The sequence below is a fragment of the Cryptomeria japonica genome, chromosome 8, assembly GCF_030272615.1.
Source record: "Cryptomeria japonica chromosome 8, Sugi_1.0, whole genome shotgun sequence".
Classification (NCBI taxonomy): Eukaryota; Viridiplantae; Streptophyta; class Pinopsida; order Cupressales; family Cupressaceae; genus Cryptomeria; species Cryptomeria japonica.
In genome coordinates, this window is record NC_081412.1 from 437280218 (window position 1) to 437299756 (window position 19539).

Here is a 19539-nt window from a genome sequence, read left to right on the forward strand (position 1 = left end):
CTCATGAGAGAGAACTGAATTTCTATAAGAGATAGAACAGTCTATTTTAATACTTGCACCTGATTGTCGGAGATGGTTTTACCAATTTTGGGGAAAAAATATTCCAAACCAAACTCAGACCCAACAGAGGTGCAAAATTCCTCAAAGAAAGCTAGAGATTCTCAATAGAGATGACACTTTCTTACATAAAATTTATATAACTTTTTATAACCAAGTTTCTTTAGACATAGCCACATCCAACAATTTGACAAAACTATAAATCTAGTTCTGAACACGGAAACATTCAAATCCAAACTGCAAACAAATTTTTTGCCCAAAACTACAACAAAACCTTCTTCTAGGAGCTTACAATTGAATGCACTCCATTATTAGGCTAGTCTTGGAAAAATTAAGTGGTACAGCATGAGTTTTTCTATATTACTCGCACTTTTATGCAAAGAAAACACAATATTGATGATTGTGGATGCCCCATACATATCCATATTGAATTTACTTATTTTGAAGCAAATCTAATGTTTCCTCTATATTCATTTTTTATATGGAAGGCTATTGCCTATAGCCCAATTTTCCAAATAGCCAACAACACCATTAGCCTCTCTAAAATAGTGCATAACTTCAAACTTAGTGAAATTATTAAGGAGTTGCCTTATTTACTAGAAGTGATATCAAAGTAACCAATCCCCTCTATCTGATTCCCTTCTCACAAGATGATTTAGTCACCTTCAATAAGAATATTAGACACCCCTTTCTTAATAGCCAATTGCAATCCCATATTCAATTTTGATACCTCTGCAAGATTGTGTTCCTTCTGGTACAACACTACAAGGTGAAGCTATTGTCTCCCCAAGATCATCACAAATGACAACCCATGCACCCAACATGCTAGGATTCCCTCTCGACACACATTCAAAGTTAAACTTGATATAAGAGGGAGGAGGGACCATCCACTTATAGTTTAACCATTCCATTAATTTGAATGCATTGGAGTAGGACCCCGAGGTTGTTAGCTAAGACAAAAATTCCTAATTTTTAAGGATCAAATTATCCTAGGTAGACAAGATTCTTTTTCTAGGTATTGATCTAGGAAGATGCGACATTAGTACCTTAAATATAGCCATTTCTATTTTTTGAATCAACCTTTCAAAAGATAATTTATTTTCCCTAAAATACCCTATTGTTTCCTTTCCCTCCATAGAAGCCAGATTAATAAATATGGGATAAGAATCCAAAGGCAAGAATAAGTGGATTTGGAAAAAAAGAAAGGCCAACTTTGAACCCACATGAACAATTTTCAAGTTCTTGGGCCATACCAGTTAAATTTCTTCTACAACCAATCCAAACATTGTGAGGCAACTGTGCAACTCAACAACAAGTGGTCACTATCCTCAAAAGCTTGTCCATATAACACACAACTAAAAACCATAGTGATACTTAGACAATCTAGCCTCATAGAAGTTAGTATTCAATCATGTAAGGATAGCCATGTAAAGGTCCCTTCCTTTGGAAGACAAGGAGAAATAACACAACTTTGAGGGATAATCAATGAATTGAGGATTATTCAAGAGGGAATGATGACCTAATTTTTTAGAATATGAACCTAATTCTAATTTTGTCCATATTATTTCATCTTCCCTATCTAAATAACATATAGTTCTTCTTGACAAATCTATCCAATAGACATCCTTTTGATAGGGAAAGAAAGGGAAGGAAGAGATCAATTTCCATACCATAGTTGGATGATAAGATGAAGCATCTAAGGAAAAGAAATTGGCTACCTTATAACCCCATAGCTACTTCAAAAAAAGCTTGACCTATTCCAACTTAGGGATGCAACCCAAGGGCTTACCAATATTCCATACTTCTTCCCAAAATAGGAGTTTGTACTACCATTATTAATTATTAAACATAAATGTAGAACAACTAGGTAAGTGTACAAAGATGCAGGACCAAAAAGGGGTCTTAAGATGCCACCTTTTCTTAAAATCAACAAAGTCTAATATTTCACTAGAAAATAAAGATAGTTGTCTACCCCAACTATAATGACAATAATAATACCTCTAATTGAAATCTCAATCCGAAGTTTGGACATTCATATGGTAGAGTTTACTATTCTCATGGCTAGTGTTCATTTAGTTGTCAATCCAGGAACGTAAAACTTGAAATGGGTCTGCAATATATATGCACTAAGCTCCTTAAATGATTATTCTTAATTACTATAAGAAAGGTAGGAATGGAAATCATAAAGGCTAAATGAAAGCTTTGCAAAACTATGCTAAAATGATCTAATGGAAATAACAGGAATCACACCGTTCTGCCTTGGCTGCAAGAATAGTCAAAGGATCTATTTCCAATGGCTACAGGAACAACCCAGTCATGAACTTCTACTACAACTAAGTAAAAACTAACTTCAATAATCATAAACATGGGATCACTCACCAAGTGGGCCCCCTTGGATGAGTGATATCAAACTCTCAACAAAGAACTATTAATAGATCAGAATAACATATTTTTATTCATTTCTTCCTGAAAACCGATCACATATTCAAAGAGAGAAAATTCAGAATACTTGACAAAAACTTTGCTCGATCCCTTTTCATTCTGTCTAACTCTCAGAAAAGAAGGAAGATCTTATTATAAAGAAAAGATAGACTAAAATGGACAACTCCAGTTACACCCAGAAGAAGAGGCAGATAGCTATCAGATGAAGGGGATACCAGAGAGCTTGGCTGTAGGAACTGTGGATCTGAAACCGAACCACAGTCTTTGCATGCCAAAGAGATATTTTGCAAATTAAACATGCACCAAAGTTAAACTCCCATGGTGAAGTACAACTGCTCCGATTATGCCATAGATTGAAGTCGCTTGAATCTCCTTCAATTTGACCTCTAGTTATCTGAACGTGATTCTCCAGTCCTTAGGCGCGAAAGAGAATTCTCCACCGTAGCATCAATTATTATTTGCACTAAAATAGAAACAATATACAAGGACATGCATGTGCATCTTACTTAACTAATACATTCATTAACTCAAATATGAAATCATCCTAAATAATCTGCATATCACAGGGACAAACCATTTGGCTACAGGAATAAATTGGCATGGTTGCAGGAATTAACAGACAAGGTTCAAACATGATTTCTTAAGTTCAATTTTAAAACATGGATTACATATAGTCAATTCACAATATTTTACTATCACAATGGAACCCAAAAGATACCAAAAACCTGAGAGTCCTCATAAAAAACATGTCAATACACCGACTTATCATGCCCCCCAACTTTAAGGGTTTGCTGCTCCTACAGCAAAAGGAAAATTTCTGATTTTTGCTGAAACTCTGAAATCACGAACAATGTCCTGTCTGGTTCCCTTGGAAGGCAAATTCCAATAAAATCCCTTCATTTTCTCCAACCTAGACCATCTAACTATTTATTCCACATCTACATCATAATTCTATTATGTTGGTTGGCATGCCAAAAGTGGCCACATTAGGATAGGAGGCTGAAAGATTAATGGCAACCAATTATTGGATTTCTCCCTTCCTAGCTGTATGTACTTGGAGTCTCTCTGTATAGCTACATGAAAATTCTATAATGAGTAGGATTCTCCCAGTTTTAAATGATCTGGTAGATGATTCCAGCATTGAGTTAGTCACTCTAGTGTTGTTGTCTAGTGGGTCTGAACTAATTGCTCATACGCTTGATAGACTTCCTCTCTCATTGGAAGTACTATCTTACTAACATCATCTCTTATTAGCAACTTTTGCCAATCATAATACAGAACCCTGGGTGCATCTGATTCCCTCCTCAATGGCAATGGACAGTCAAGTTCCAATTTTTCAAACTCCCTAGCGTGTGGTCCTATAATCATTTCATTTTGTATCCAAGACATTAGATCTCTGAGATGGATATCCCTAATGTACAACAAAGGATTCCATTCTTTGTCCTAGGGTACAGTATAATTATGTAAATATAATTCACATAACAAGTTCCTTACAAAATGTGGGGAGGTTTGATAAGCATGATCGAATTCCTCAGGTGTTTCCAAGGATGGATTAAGGTCCCTTACTATGTGGTTTAATCTAAAATTCAGATACCGTTCTTTCAAGTGCACTGCATAAATTCTTGGGGGAGCCCTACACTGCATTATCTCATGAACCATACCATAAATCTCTTCTACCTTAGTCTCCAATTCTTTAATTCTATTATCTTTCTTCTCAATCTCTTTTTTCTGCTTATTAATTATCCCTTGCAACCTATCCTTCTCTATTTCCCATTGCCTAAAGAATGTTAAAGCAATTGATAAGCTAGTTAGGGATGAAGGAGTTCTTATGGGTCCTACCTTAGATTGTGGGATTTCTTCAATAACTTCCTCATTCTGGATTGGCATATTTCCCATGTTTTCTTCAGGTTGTTGTGGAACATCATCAATAATCTCCTCACATTGTAATGCCACTAAAGCCAGATTTTCAAGCTTATCCATTACAATTTCTTCTCCTGCATGGTTTTCTTGAATTTCCTCTTCTACAAAGTTTTCTTGAGTTTCCTCTTCTATAGGGTTTTCTTGAATTTCCTCTTCTATAGCATCTTCTTCTTCTGAAGTTTCTACTACAATCACCTTTGCTAGATTACTCATTGGTTGAGTCTTCTGTGTCCTCCTTCTTGTTCTCCTCACATACACTTTTGAAATAGATGTAGGAGTTTTTGTTTTTGCACAACGCCTCTTGGCTGCAGGAGGGATATGCACTTCCTGCGGCTGGATAACAAATTCTTCATCTAACTCCTCCTTTTCCAGGTGAACATCCTTGAAGAGAGGTAGAGGGTTGTCCTTCGATTGGCTTTGCTTCAATATTTTCTTCTAAAATAATTGCAGCTCCTTCAGCAACCAGCAAACCCTCATCTTCACAAGAAAGACCTTCTACAATTCTTGAACCGGCGGATTATTTTCAATAGGGGCTTCATCTACCCTAAATTGTAGAATATCTTCAAACATGCCCCATTCCATTTGTGAAACATCTCTCAGGGATCGTTGTACCAGCAACTTCACCAGTCCATGATGGCTAACATAGCGATTTCCATATTTTTTAGTCTCCTTAGCACTTATAGAAATGAGATGATACAAGAAATTTGGGACATTAACTCATCAGTCATGAGGGAGATGACTAAGCAACTTGAAGTGAGGCAAATGGAGATTTGAATACCGTCCTTCACAGGTAATATATTTCATATTATATAGAGCTACCTGAGGCCAATGTGTTGGCAAAGAAACCCTTCTAGTCCCTTGTCTATCCACCATTAAGGGTCTATCAGTAGAAATTGTGAACTCTACCCTCACACTCCTTGCATCCTTCGATTCTGGAAAGAGTTCTCCTTCCTGTAGCAACCCTATGACCTCTGCAATTCGCTACTCTATAGCAATTACCCTCAACCCCTTAACTGTAGCTTCTCCTTCATCAAAAGAATGCATAAATTCTGCAGCTATTTCATCATTGAAATCCCTGATTCTCAAGAAATAATCCAGCTAGCCGTGGTTTTGGAAATAATGCACACAGACAACATCCTGCAGCAACCCTTCATGGACAGTTGGTTCATGGCGAATCAGATCACCACCCATCTTTTACTCTGATACTTCCACAGCTTCACCAAAATGTTTGGCAGATTCACAAAGGCTAAAATCTACATATCTTAAATTTGGTGGCAGAACTTATTATTCACTCGCTGGGAAATCATCACAAGTAATGTTAGTTAGGAAATCAGTTAGGGATAATAAATCTTACTAGGAAAAAGGACCATAAAGTACCCCCCCCAACTTAACCTAGCACGTGTCCACATAGGCTGACGAGATTTAAGGTTTGAAGCGGATTAAAATAGGATTAAAATTTTAATGAACTAATAAATGCAAAATTAAAATAAAGTACAATATACATGTACCTGCAATTGGGTGAAAATGATGGCGAAATGAAATGAAGTGACAGGTAAGAAAGTGGGATGGAATGTAGTGGATGGAACTTTATGTACGGAGAACAATATTTCACATGGAAATATTTGATTATGATATGATAAATAAGTTCACTGCAGAGGCTGCAGGAACATCACCTTTATCAACATGCTCAAGTGCAATAGGAAGCTCATGAATTGTTACTGAATCATTAGCAGTTGCTGCAGGAACTTGTATTTCATTTTGAGGAGCAAACTACTGTAGAAACTCTTCTCTAGTAGCTAGCTTGTGATAAAGTCGTAGTCGGTGTCCATTCACAAAGAGTTTAAATCAAACATGATCTATTGTGGACAACTGAACTGCTCCATTGTGAAAAACTTCTTCTACCTCATAAGGACCCAACCACCTTGTTTGGAGTTTTTCCATAGCATCCTTATATATGGAATCATACAAGAGTGCCCAGTCACCAATTTTGAATTTCTTTTCTCTGATATATTTATCATGCCATCTAGCACTTTGGTTTTGAATCAACTTTGTTTGTTGAACAACTATCTTTCTCCATTCATCAAAAGCTTTTAACTATTGAATGCATTCCTTCTATGCTTTGGACAATGCCATATTTAGTTTTAGAGCTGTTCTCAAGGTTTTATGCTCAAATTCAATAGGCATCATTTTTTTTTTTCCATAAACCATTTCAAAAGGTGTGAATCCAATTGGTGTTTTCCATGTTGTTCTATATGCCCAAATTGCCTCTGAAAGCCGATTAGACCAATCTTTCTTGTGGATAGACACTATTTTTGTAAGAATAGCCTCAAGCTCTCTGTTGGTAACTTCTACTTGGCCATTAGACTGTGGATGGTATGGAGTAGATTTCTTGTGTCTTATATTATATTCATTGACCAAAGCTTTTATCAATGTTGATGTAAATTGAGGTCCCTGATCTGAGACGATTTCCTTGGGTACTCCATGCCTTGTAAATATTTCTTCATAGAGAAACTCAGCTACCTTATTATCTCTTGCATGTTGCATAGCTCTAGCTTCTACCCATTTTGTCATATAGTCTGTACATACCAAGATATAAGATTTGCCATTAGAAGGTGGATCAATGGGGCCAACAAAATCTAATCCCCATTTGTCAAATGGTGTAACAGATATTTGAGGATATAGTGGCATCTCATCAGATTTTGTAGGTCTGCCCATTCGCTGACACCTATCACACTTCCTTGTGTACTGAGTTGCATCCTTGTGTAGTGTAGGCCAATAATAACTAGTATTGAGTATTTTCAGTGTTTTCCTTTTGGTAGCAAAATGACCTCCACATGGTTCATCATGACATGCATGCAAGATGTCATATGTTTCATCTTCTCTAACACATCTTCGCATAACTTGATCAAGTCTAGTATAAAATAGACAATCAACAATCCATGAAAAGTTAATTTTTTTTTCAACTAGCAACCTTCTTTCCTTAGGAGAAAAAAAAATTGGCATCTTAGCTGCAGCTAAATAGTTGGCAATATCAGCATACCAAGGAGTATGAGCCTGTATGAGAAACAAATGCTCATCTAGAAAAATGTCATCTATCATTGTAGAGTCTTCCTGCAACTAAAGACATGAGATAATCTGCAACAACATTAGACTTCCCTGGCTTATCAACAACTGTGATATCAAATTCCTGCATCAACAATAACCAACGAGCCAGTCTACCAGTGATGGATGGCTTATTCATAAGATATCTAATTGTAGTATGATCTATATGCACAAATATTGGATACCCTGTAATATAGTGTCTAAACTTGTTAAGGGCATATATGACAGCTAGCATTTTTTTTCAATAACTGTATAATTCAATTCAGGTCCTTGCAAATTCTTGTTGATATAATATATTGCATTTTCCAACTTGTCAACTTTTTGTCCTAACACTGCTCCTTAGCATAATCAGATGCATCAGTATGGATTTGGAATGGTAGAGACCAATTAGGTCCTTTAAGAACTGGTGCCTGAGTCAAAGCATGCTTAAGCTTTAAAAAAGCTTCATTGCATGCTGAGGTCCATTTAAATTCTGCATCTTTAGTAAGTAGTGTATATAAGGGACTTACAATTTTGCTGAAATCTTTAATGAACCTTCTGTAGTATCCAACATGGCCAAGAAAACTTCTCACATCTTTCTGCTTCATAGGGTCATTAATTTGCTGAATAACCTCAATCTTTGTTGGATCCACTTGTATGCCTTGTATAGATATATGATGACCAAGGACTATTCCTTCTTCCATCATAATGAAACACTTTTCACTATTTAGAGACAAGTTGTAGTCTTCACACCACTACAGAACTTTCTTCAAATTATCCAATGTTTGATCAAATTCAGAACCATAGGTTGTAAAGTCATCCATGTAAATTTCCATTATGTCTTGAGAAATATCAGAAAAAATATTGATGACTGCCCTTTGAAAAGTGGCTGGAGCATTACACAACCCAAAAGAAAGAACATAATATGCATAAGTGCCCCATGGACAAGTAAATGTTGTTTTCTCCTAATCCTCAGGAGCTATTTGTATCTGATTGTAGCCACTGAATCCATCCAAAAATGAAAAATATCTCTTACCAGTAAGAGAATCCAATACCTGATCTACAAATGGCACTGGAAAATGATCCTTCCTTGTGGCTAAGTTCAAGGCTCTATAATCAACACATATTCTCCATTTGCCTCCCTTTTTAGGAACTATCACCAAGGGTGATACCCATTGACTGTCAGGAATAGAATAGATAAATCCAGCTTTCAACAATTTCTGCAATTCTTCTTTAACTATCTCCTTCAGGGCAGGATTGACTCTTCTTCGAGGTTGTCTAAGGGGACAACACTCATCCTTTATTTAAATACGATAAGTACAAACTGCTGGATCAATTTCATTCATATCCTTGCAATCCCATGCAAAGACATTTCTATGGAGTTTTAGCAAATCCACCAAGCTATCCTTCTGAGTATCTGCTATATTCTTGTTGATGTTCAAATATTTATTCAATGCAACCTCTATCTTGATAGTAAGATCAATCTGATTTATATCAAAAACATGAGAATATGACAATTCCTGTGGCAACAAGGTATGTAAGATATGAGTGGTTGCAGGAAAATCCAATCCTACAATATTCAGAACCAGTTCCTGCAATTCTTGGTCTTCTATTAATTCATTTGTCAGAACCTTATAAAGGATTGATTCTTCATCATATAAATGCATGAGTGGAACTCGATTAATCATCATAAGGTGATTAATAGAGTCAATTTCTTCAGATTCCTCTCCCAAAATAGGCCAAACAGCCTGTTGCTGCTCAAGCTGAGGTTGTGCAGGGGAATACAAGGCCAATGTTTTTGTGGAACTACCATTTGAAATAGTCATGTGTTCTGATCTACACCCAATATATGCATCAGTTGTGGCAAGCCATGGTCTTCCCAAAATGACTGGATATCCCCCCAATGTTGCTTTTGGGGATAAAATCATAAAGTCTATAGGATATTCCCAGGAATCTAGAATGACCACTATATCTTCTATCATACCATCAGGTCTTACTACAAAGCCATCAACAAGTTGAAGAACTGTGGGTGTAGCCCTTAAACTATCTATCTCTAGATGTTTCATTACTTCCCTTGTCATTACATTAATGGCTGCCCCTAGATCAATTAAAACATTCTTTATTTGACTGTCATTAATGACTATACTCACAACAGGACTGCCTGGATCAGAATACTTTGGAATAGCAATTTTTCCTAACATAATATCAACCAATTGACCCATAACATGAACTGTTTGTGGATCCTTTTTCTTTCTGCTAGGATTCTTTAGGCATGCCTCTCTCAATGCCTTACCATATATTGGAACATCCTTTATTGCTTCCAGGAATGGAATTTTAACACAAATGTGCTTCAGTTGATCAAGAATATCAAAGCTTTGTTTTGATCAGTTGAAACTTTTTTGTCTTTCAATCTTTGGGGAAATGGTGGTAATATTTGATTCTGAGTTATTACATCATTAGGATTAGAGATTGGTTGCTCTTCTTGTACCTCAGTAATAACTGGCTGAGAGGGATTAGGTAGTGTTGTTCCAGATTGGAGGTGAATATCATCTAGTGATAAAGAATAGGCTCGGTATTGATTAGCATCCGCTGAATAAGCTTGTTGTTGTTGCTAAGATTTGATATTTGGATTAGGCAATGGTTGAGTAGGCAGCTATGTTGGCTTGGGAGGTGGTGTTGTGACTACAGGAGGTGGCATTAAAGCAGGAGGTTGTGGCTGCTGAGCAGGAGGTTGATATCCAAAAGATTGGGATGACCATGATAGGTTTCCCCTCCATTGAGAGGTAGGTTGCCAATTCCCTTGAAACTGGTTCCTTGCACCCTGAGGTGGATACCAGTTTCCCTGTGGCTGCCATTGGTTATTTGGTGCATAATAATTACCACTATAACTAGAAAAGGAAAGTGGATCAGGTGGCATACCTTGTCTCTAAAAATTTGGTCTTCTCTGAGCAACATAGAAGACTTGATCATCCTCCCCTTGAATTGGTTTGAAATCAGGTACTTCAACATTTGCAACCATCTTACATCTACAATCTTTCTTCTGCTGCTTACAATGAGGACAAAATTCTGCAAGAAATGCATCAGCTTCCTCATGCTTCTTCTTAGCTGCCAATGTATCCAACTGAGTAGCCATATTGTTTATAATGTCCTCCTTGAAATCTTTTAACAAATGACTAAGTTCCAACCTAGAAACTCTTATTCCAGAGGATGATGATGGTGCTCCTGACTTAAATCTCCTATTCTTCTTAGAAGTAGATCTAGAATACTTGTAAATTTGTCGTATTTCAGCCCAAGTAGATTGTGTAATGTCACCCCCCCATTAGATCTAAGGAATCGGTGCATTCACCACTAATACCCCTCAAGAATATCAATTTGAGGGAAGCTTCATTTAGAGTACTATGCTTGGACTTCTTGACACTAAACAAAAACCTTTCCAGATAATCCTCAAGGCTCTCATCTTCAGTTTGTGTCATTCTAAAGATATCATCCCCATGCCGATCAGTGCCTCTACAGTAATCTTTATATTTTGCAAGAAACAACCATTTCATCTTATCCCATGTATTGATTGTGCTACTACCCAAGCTCATGAACCATCTCAAGGATGACTCCTTCAAAGTGGCTGGAAAATTTTTGAGTCTATGGGCATCTGTAGTATAGTCAAAACTCCTACAAAGAACATCAAACTCAAACAGAAATGTATCCGGATCCTCTGTGACCAACCCATAGAACTTAGGAAGTGAAGATGTTGGAATGTTCTTGAGGTTAGCATTATCATGTTGGTCAAAGATGGGAAACTCAAATTTTGGACCAGGTGGTGGTGGTGGTGGATTATTTCCACCAAGAGATGGGTTCCCTTGCATTGGACTTATGGGGGTTATTACAATAGGCAACTCTTCTTCTTGTGGACCAAAAAGGAGCTGAAGACTACCTTATGGAAATTCAGACTCAGGGTGATTCAAATTTTGTGGGAATTGATACAGCTCAGAAAAAGGGTTTATATCTGGAAAACTATCTTCTGCATGAGTAGTATGAGTGGGTAAAAATCTACCTCTGGCATCTCTTCTTCTATTATGCATGCAGATTCATGAAATTCAAACAATTAACTAAAAACTAAAATAATCATAAAAGGCTCTTTGCTTGACACCATCCCCAGCAATGGTGCCAAAAATGTCTACCCCAACTATAATGACAATAATAATACCTCTAATTGAAATCTCAATCTGAAGTTTGGACATTCATATGGTAGAATTTACTATTCTCATGGTTGGTGTTCATTTAGTTGTCAATCCAAGAACGTAAAATTTGAAATGGGTTTGCAATATATATGCACTAAGCTCCTTAAATGATTATTCTTAATTACTGTAAGAAAGGTAGGAATGGAAATCATAAAGGATAAATGAAAGCTTTGCAAAACTCTGCTGAAATGATCTAATGGAAATAATAGGAATCACACCGTTCTACCTTGGCTGCAGGAATAGTCAAAGGATCTATTTCCAGTGGTTGTAGGAACAACCCAGTCATGAACTTCTACTGCAACTAAGTAAAAACTAACGTCAATAATCATAAACATGGGATCACTCACCAAGTGGACCCCTTGGATGAGTGATATCAAACTCTCAGCAAAGAACTATTAATAGATCAGAATAAGATATTTTTATTCATTTCTTCCTGAAAGACGATTACATATTCAAAGAGAGAAAATTCATAATACTTGACAAAAACTTTTCTCAATCCCTTTCCATTTTGTCTAACTCTCAGAAAAGAAGGAAGAGATTATTATAAAGAAAAGATAGACTACAATGGACAACTCCAGTTACACCTAGAAGAAGAGGCAGATAGCTGTCAGATGAAGGGAATAACAAAGAGCCTGGCTGCAGGAACTGTGGATCTGAAAATGAACCACAGTATTTGCACGCCAAAAAGATATTTTACAAATTAAACATGCACTGGAGTTAAACTCCCATGGTGAAGTACAACTACTCCGATTATGCCATAGATTGCGCTTGCTTGAATCTCCTTCAATTTGACCTCTAGTTATTTGAACGTGATTCTCTAGTCCTTAGGCACGAAAGAGAATTCTCCACCGCAACATCAATTATTATCTACACTAAAATAGAAACAATATACAAGGACATGCATATGTATCTTACTTAACTAATACATTCATTAACTCACATATGAAATCATCCTAAATAATCCATATATCACAGGGACAAACCATTTGGCTGCAGGAATTAACAGACGAGGTTCAAACATGATTTCTTAAGTTCAGTTTTAAAACATGGATTACATATAGTCAATTCACAATATTTTACTATCACAATGCAACCCAAAAGATACCAAAAACCTAAGAGTTCTGATAAAAAACATGTCAATACACTGACTTATCAATAGTTACACTCAAAATGTGAATATGCAGCAACAAGAAGAGTTGTAGTGCTTCAAGCCTACTTTCTAAATTACTAATTTCTTTTAAATATGGTGGAGATTAAGGGTTTCAAAAGGGGGGAGCACACAAAGTGGTCATGTTTATTTTGGACAAAATTAACATAGAACATGGTGTGCCCACCCTAAAATGTCAACTTTTTTTTTGGAATTTCTAAAATCACTCTAGTGACAAATTATCTAACACCACGTAATTTATGCCAGACTTTTTTGGCTATTTTTTCAATGAATATATAATTTTTTACTAATTTTCAAAGTGGACAAATCTCGAAAAAAAATAATTATTTTTTCTTTTTAAAATATGTAGAATGGAGTCTAGTTTCTAAAAATGTAATTTGTTTCAAAATTTGATAAATGAGTAAAAATCTATGCCCAAAATACAACATGTTGGATTTTGACAAAAAATAGACACACTAACAAACAAATTGAAAATGAAGACCTTAACATAATCAAAATGTGAAAATAATTATACGGTTGGATAGCTAAGGGATAGATTAATGCCATCATGGTATTTATTTTTGTTTGCATTGAAACATGTGAAAACTTGAAGGAGAAAACAAATAAAAAATGTCAGAAAAATTTGCACGTTTGTATAAAAACACTTATTAGGCCTCAGAAGGATGTCGAAGCCTTTGGGTTGGATGAATAAGGAAAATTCAAGCCTAAGGTTTGATGTTTCCCAAGGCAATTAATTTGGTACATGCCAAATTTGACATGCGCCATATTCAAAAACTATAATTTTGCATTTGGCACACACCAAATTTGATGTGCACCAAATATCTCACTTTCATTATTTTATTCTCTCTCTCTCTCTCTCTCTCTCTCTCTCCCACTTAGACTAAGGCGTAGATTTTATAGTTTATAACTGATTCTAAATAGTTAGTTTCATATTTCACTCCTCTTTGCATGCTTCTCTCTCTCTCTCTCCCTTAAAATACTTCCCTTTAACTCTCTCTCCCTCTCTCCCTCCCCCTCCCTTTCTCTTTCTCTCTCAAGTCTCTCTCTCTCTCTTCTCTCTCTCTCCCCCTTCCTACCTCCCTCCCTTTCTCATGCACTCTCTTTTTTATTAATGATCTTATTTTGAATGATGCAATTAAGATTGGTATATCATCAATTATTTTCACACATGAGATGTATAATCATCAATGATATGGAAATATTGAAATGAATGATTAATATTGATAATGTTTATTGTATATGTTTATAAACTATGAAAGATAAGCCTTTTCTAACTATTTTCATATAACCAAGTGGATGCAAGAGCAGATACACCCTCAAAAGGGAGGAAGAGTATAATCAAAGACAAGAATATAGACTTTAGAAGAGATAAAACTTTCCTTCAAGCCTTGAGTCTTGAGATAAGTTGTCTTGAGTAGGCATCACCCTTGTGTTACTGTTGGTCATCTCATCCTATCAATGTAGTCGACCAATTAGACCTTAACTCCCCTTTTCGATCCTTATTGGAATTTATTATAAATTGAATTCTTGGATGATATTCTGATTTATTCTAGAACTATGGAAGCGTATGAGGGTCACTTGCACCAGGTGTTACATTGCTTGAGAGAAAATCAGCTTTATGCCAACTTGGCAATGTGTGACTTCTTCCAGTCAGAGGTGAACTATCTTGGTCACGTGGTTTTGGGAGAAGGTATATCCATGGATCCTTTGAAGATCCAAGCCATTATTGATTGGCCATCGTTGACCAATGTTTCAGAAGTTAGGAGTTTTATGGGTTTGGCCGGATATTACCATTGCTTTGTTCAGGGCTTTTCTCGGATAAGACACCCGATTACATCTCTTCAGAGGAAAGGGAAGAAGTTTGTTTAGTCAGAGTAGTGTGAGGAATCTTTTCAAACCTTGAAGGAACTCCTTGTTAGTGCTCTAATTTTGGTAGTTCCTGATCCATCTAGAGATTTTATGATATGCACAGATGCCTCTTTGGAAGGTATAGGTGCAGTGCTTATATAGGATGGACGTGTGGTTGCTTATGAGTCTCGCAAACTCAAGAACCATGAGTTGAACTATCCAGTTCATGATTTAGAGTTGGTAGCTGTAGTTCATGCTTTGGTTAGATGGCGACATTTCCTGTTAGGGCGTTAGTTTGAGTTGCATAGTGATCACTGTAGTATGCAGTATATATTCAGGTAGCCGAACTTGAATGCTCAATAGTGGAGATGGATGGAATTCCTCTGTGAGTATGATTTTGAGGTTCATTATATTTAGGGGAAAGAGAACATGGTGGGAGATGCTTTGAGTCATAGGTGGCATGAGATTTCAGCATTGTCCCTTGGAGTAGACTTGAGAAGAATGATTCTTGGAGTTCTTCCTCAGGATACTTGGTATTAGGATGTTAGAGCCATGATAGAGTCCGGAAGGCCTTTAGAGGGTATATTTTCTAGATATAACCTTGAGGTAGATGGACTTCTTCGTCACTTTGGACAAATCTATGTACCTCCTTTGGAGGGTCTTCACATTTTGATCATGACTGAGGCCCATCGTGCACCTTATTCGGCACATCCAGGTGTCAAGAAGATGCACGTAGATCTTAGACAAATTTATCATTGGGCTGGTATGAAACATGACATTGCTGATTTTGTGTCGAGATGTTTAGAATGTAAGTGAGTGAAGGCAAAGCATCAGCACCCAACAAGGCTTTTACAACCTAATTTGGAACCAGATTGGAAATGGGATATCATTTCCATGGATTTCATTGTTGGGTTGCCTATCTCTTCGCATTGTCATGATGCCATCATGGTCATAGTTGATAGATTGACAAAGGTTTCTCACTTTGTTCCTATTCAAGCTTCCTATATGGCAACAGTGGTGGCACGAGTCTTCTTGGAAGATGTAGTGAGATTGCATGGGATTCCGAGGCTGATCATCTCTGATAGAGATCCTGTCTTTACCTCAGTATTGTGGACCTCACTTCAGCATGCTTTAGGGACTCAGTTGAGCTTTAGTTCAGCTTATCACCCAGAGACAGATGGTCAGACCGAGTGAGTGAATCAGGTTCTAGAGGACATGCTTCGCATGTATGTTATGGACCAACAGTAGCTCTGGGAGGATTATATCTATCTAGTGGAGTTTTCTTATAACAATGGATATCATAGATCCATAGGTATGTCCCCCTTTCAAGCATTGTATGGTCATCCTTTCCACACTCCTTTGAGTTGGGATCGGCTAGAGGACAGGGTGCTTATAAGACCGAATATTCTTCTAGAGATGGAGCAGCAGGTTGCGCAGTTTCATGAGCATTTGGTAGCTACACAGGATAGGAAAAAGAAGTATTCAGATGCTCATAGGATAGATCATCAGTTTTCTGTTGGTGATCATGTGTTCTTGAGAGTGCATCCGCGTAAGAGTCCGATCCATTATGGAAAGGGTTCTAAGTTGGCACCTCGGTTTGTTGGCCCTTTTGACATACTTGAGAGGATAGGACCTGTTGCCTACCGTCTTGTCTTGCCACCGATTCTATCCTGCATCCACGATGTCTTTCAAGTTTCAGTTCTTCGACCTTATCATCCTGATGTGACACATGTTCTTGATTGGAACTCTTTGCAGGTCGAGGATGAGCAGCTTTCCATGGAGCCCGTGCACATTCTTCAGCATTGAGATTTTGATCCTCATGGGTCACACCATCGACCAAGTAAGGGTCCTATGGGACCCAAATGACGAGACCTTGACAACTTGGGAGGATGCAGCGAAGATGAGAGAGTTTTATTCTTATTTGTTTTAGGCTTCCAAGAGTAAGCCTAGTTTTGGGGGGGAGAATGTAGTACCCCTCCTCGCTTGAACTCATTAGACTCATATTTTACTATTGCATACTTTCAATGGATACATTACTATGATGTATTATTCAGACTTATATGACATTATTTCATGCTTTATCTGGATATGAGATGCATAATTTATTTGCAATATTTCAGTACTTGTGATTTATGGAATTTTATGGATTATTGCTATGTACTGACACTTTACTTTATCTATGCAATGTGTAATTATATGTTGCATGTATGCGAGTGTATTGGATGCAAGGGGATGATTTTCCTTCACTCACTCCAGTGAGACAGGGAACGTCGCAATTCTCCTTCATTGGTGTGCATGCCGTGTTTTCTATGTTGTATATATGCATGTGTGGTTTGGTGATGTAGGATATTGCAGGTACAAGTATTGGGTAGGTATGGGATGTCGTCTCCACCTAGCTTCACAGGTCTGAGCGTGCCTTATATTTGTCCGATGGAAGTGGAGGAGGTAGTAGTTGACCCTATTTTACCCTGTTACACTCTTGTGAGTGTCATCAGTTGGTCATCTTGTCAGTTTGTTCGGCCTTCGTATTTTGTTGTTTGACTTTTTATGAGTCTTTGCTTGGGGTTTGCTTAGTTTGTGTGTTTAGTGGATTTAATTAATTAATTAAATTTATGGAGTTATCTCATAGTTGGTATTTTTGGAATTATGTATTTTATGCATTGAGATTTTAAATTTAATTAATTAAAAGAAGTTATTAAATTAAGTTGCAAGTTGCATTATATTAGAAATATATCTTATAAAAAAATTTAGTGAAAAATAAATTAGATTAATTTCATTTATTGTTCCTAGAATTTAAAAAATAAAAATAAATGAATAGATTAGAATTAAAGTATTGCTTTATTTTCGTTTTTTAGAAAATTAATTAATTTGCATGAGAAAAGAAAAAAAAAAAAGGTTATGATTTTTACTTATTGCATGTTAATTTATTCCTTTGGTGGGAATTAGAAAAGAAAATAAAATTACTTTTATTACTAAAATTAAATATTAGGGTTTTTGGGAAAAAGATATGCAACCTAAAATTTTAGGTTAAAAAGAATAGATCTTTCTCTTTTTGGGTACACAAAACGGAGGCAGAGATTTTGGGAAGAAAAATTATTTTGGAATCAATATTTTGTTGAAGAAGAAATTATTAGAGGATTACTGGAAGAGGGATTGGCTTGGAAAACTGGTACAGGACTGAGTTCTTCCACGTGAATCTTCCAGGAAAGCTATACAGGTTGGGTGGCCTCTTCTGGTTGTTTTTAAAGAAAATATTTTATTTCTTCCCTCTTTCTGAATGATGTGTGTTAAAAATATTTGTCAAACCCAAAACCCTCTCTAGTTATTTCATGTTTTTGGCTAAAATACATTCCTGAAATTAATTTTAGTTTATGGAAAGAAGTTATTTCCTGAGTGTTTATAGATTAAATTTTGTGAGGAATTTGGAAACGTTATTCTGGCAAATTTTGCCAAGATGTTTTACTATTCATAAAGTTGCAAGTTTTGGTAGAAAATGGGATTTACCAGAGAAAATATTCCCTCTTGTTTGGTTTTTGTTTCGATATTTTGCTATGGTTGTTCTGTCAATATGTGTACATCTCTGTGTAAATTATTTAGTTATTATGGGGTTATTAAAAGTTATGGGGAAATTGTTTTATTTTAATATTTTGGAGAAAATCTGTATTAATTAGATTCCCCGAAAAATAAATTTTATTTGAAATAAAATTTAATAATTTTAGGTTATTGAAATTTAATGTTTTTAGGTTATTGAAGTTTAAAAAAATAAATAAATAAAATAAAAAAAGTTTGGTAGTTACTACCGACGGTAGCACAGCTACTGGTGGTAGCAGTACTGCCGGCGGTAGCACTTGCTACCATGCAGTAGCAGTGCTACCGGTGGTAGCATTTACTACCTATGGTAGTACCTGCTACCATGCGGTAGTAGGGGGGGAGGGAGGAAACCTTGTATAAATAAAACCGCACCATCTTTTGTAATTGCTCTCCGAAGTTTATTATTTTGGTTCTTTTCAGTTATTTAATTTTTAAATATGTTTTAAAAATAATATATATATATATATATAGTATTTTTTGTAGGTTATTATGTTATTTTGGAAATAAGTTATTTCAAAATTAAATCTTCTTTTTATTTTATATTTTAATGTGATATAATTATATAATATTATATTCGAAGAATATATATATATATATTTATGTAATTATATTATACTATTAGATATAATTTTTAATTTGGAATTTAATTTAGATTATTGATATAATTTAATCGGGCCTATTTGTAAATTAATCATGAACATATAATTAGGGGGTTAATTTTAATGTGATTTTATTTAACCTTATTGGACAAATGACAACATTAATTTCCTTGTATTAATATAGTTGTATTTTCTTATTTTCTAGAAAATCTTTAATTGCAAGTATTTTATGCTTTTGGTTGTTTAAAGAAAAGATTGCCTGTATTAGGATCTTGTGTAAATGGTATTTGTAGTCAAGCTTAATTTCGTTGCAATTCTGGTTGAGTTGTCGTTATGTCATATGTTGTTATACCCCTTGGTCAGGTGTTGTCGTATAAACCTGTTGATGTGAGTCATTGTGTGTTTAGTTCCAAATGGTCAATCCTGAGTTAGTGATTGTGTATCCTTCACCTGTGGTTTGTCAGGATTAGATATGGTTGTCAGTTTTGCCATAGAGTTCTCATAGAGGGACCTTTCCTGTTAGTGTCCTATGAGAGAGAGTGGCTTTCGAATAGGGGCCGTGCTCGAAGTGGATGGCAGGATAACCCCTCGAAAGTCA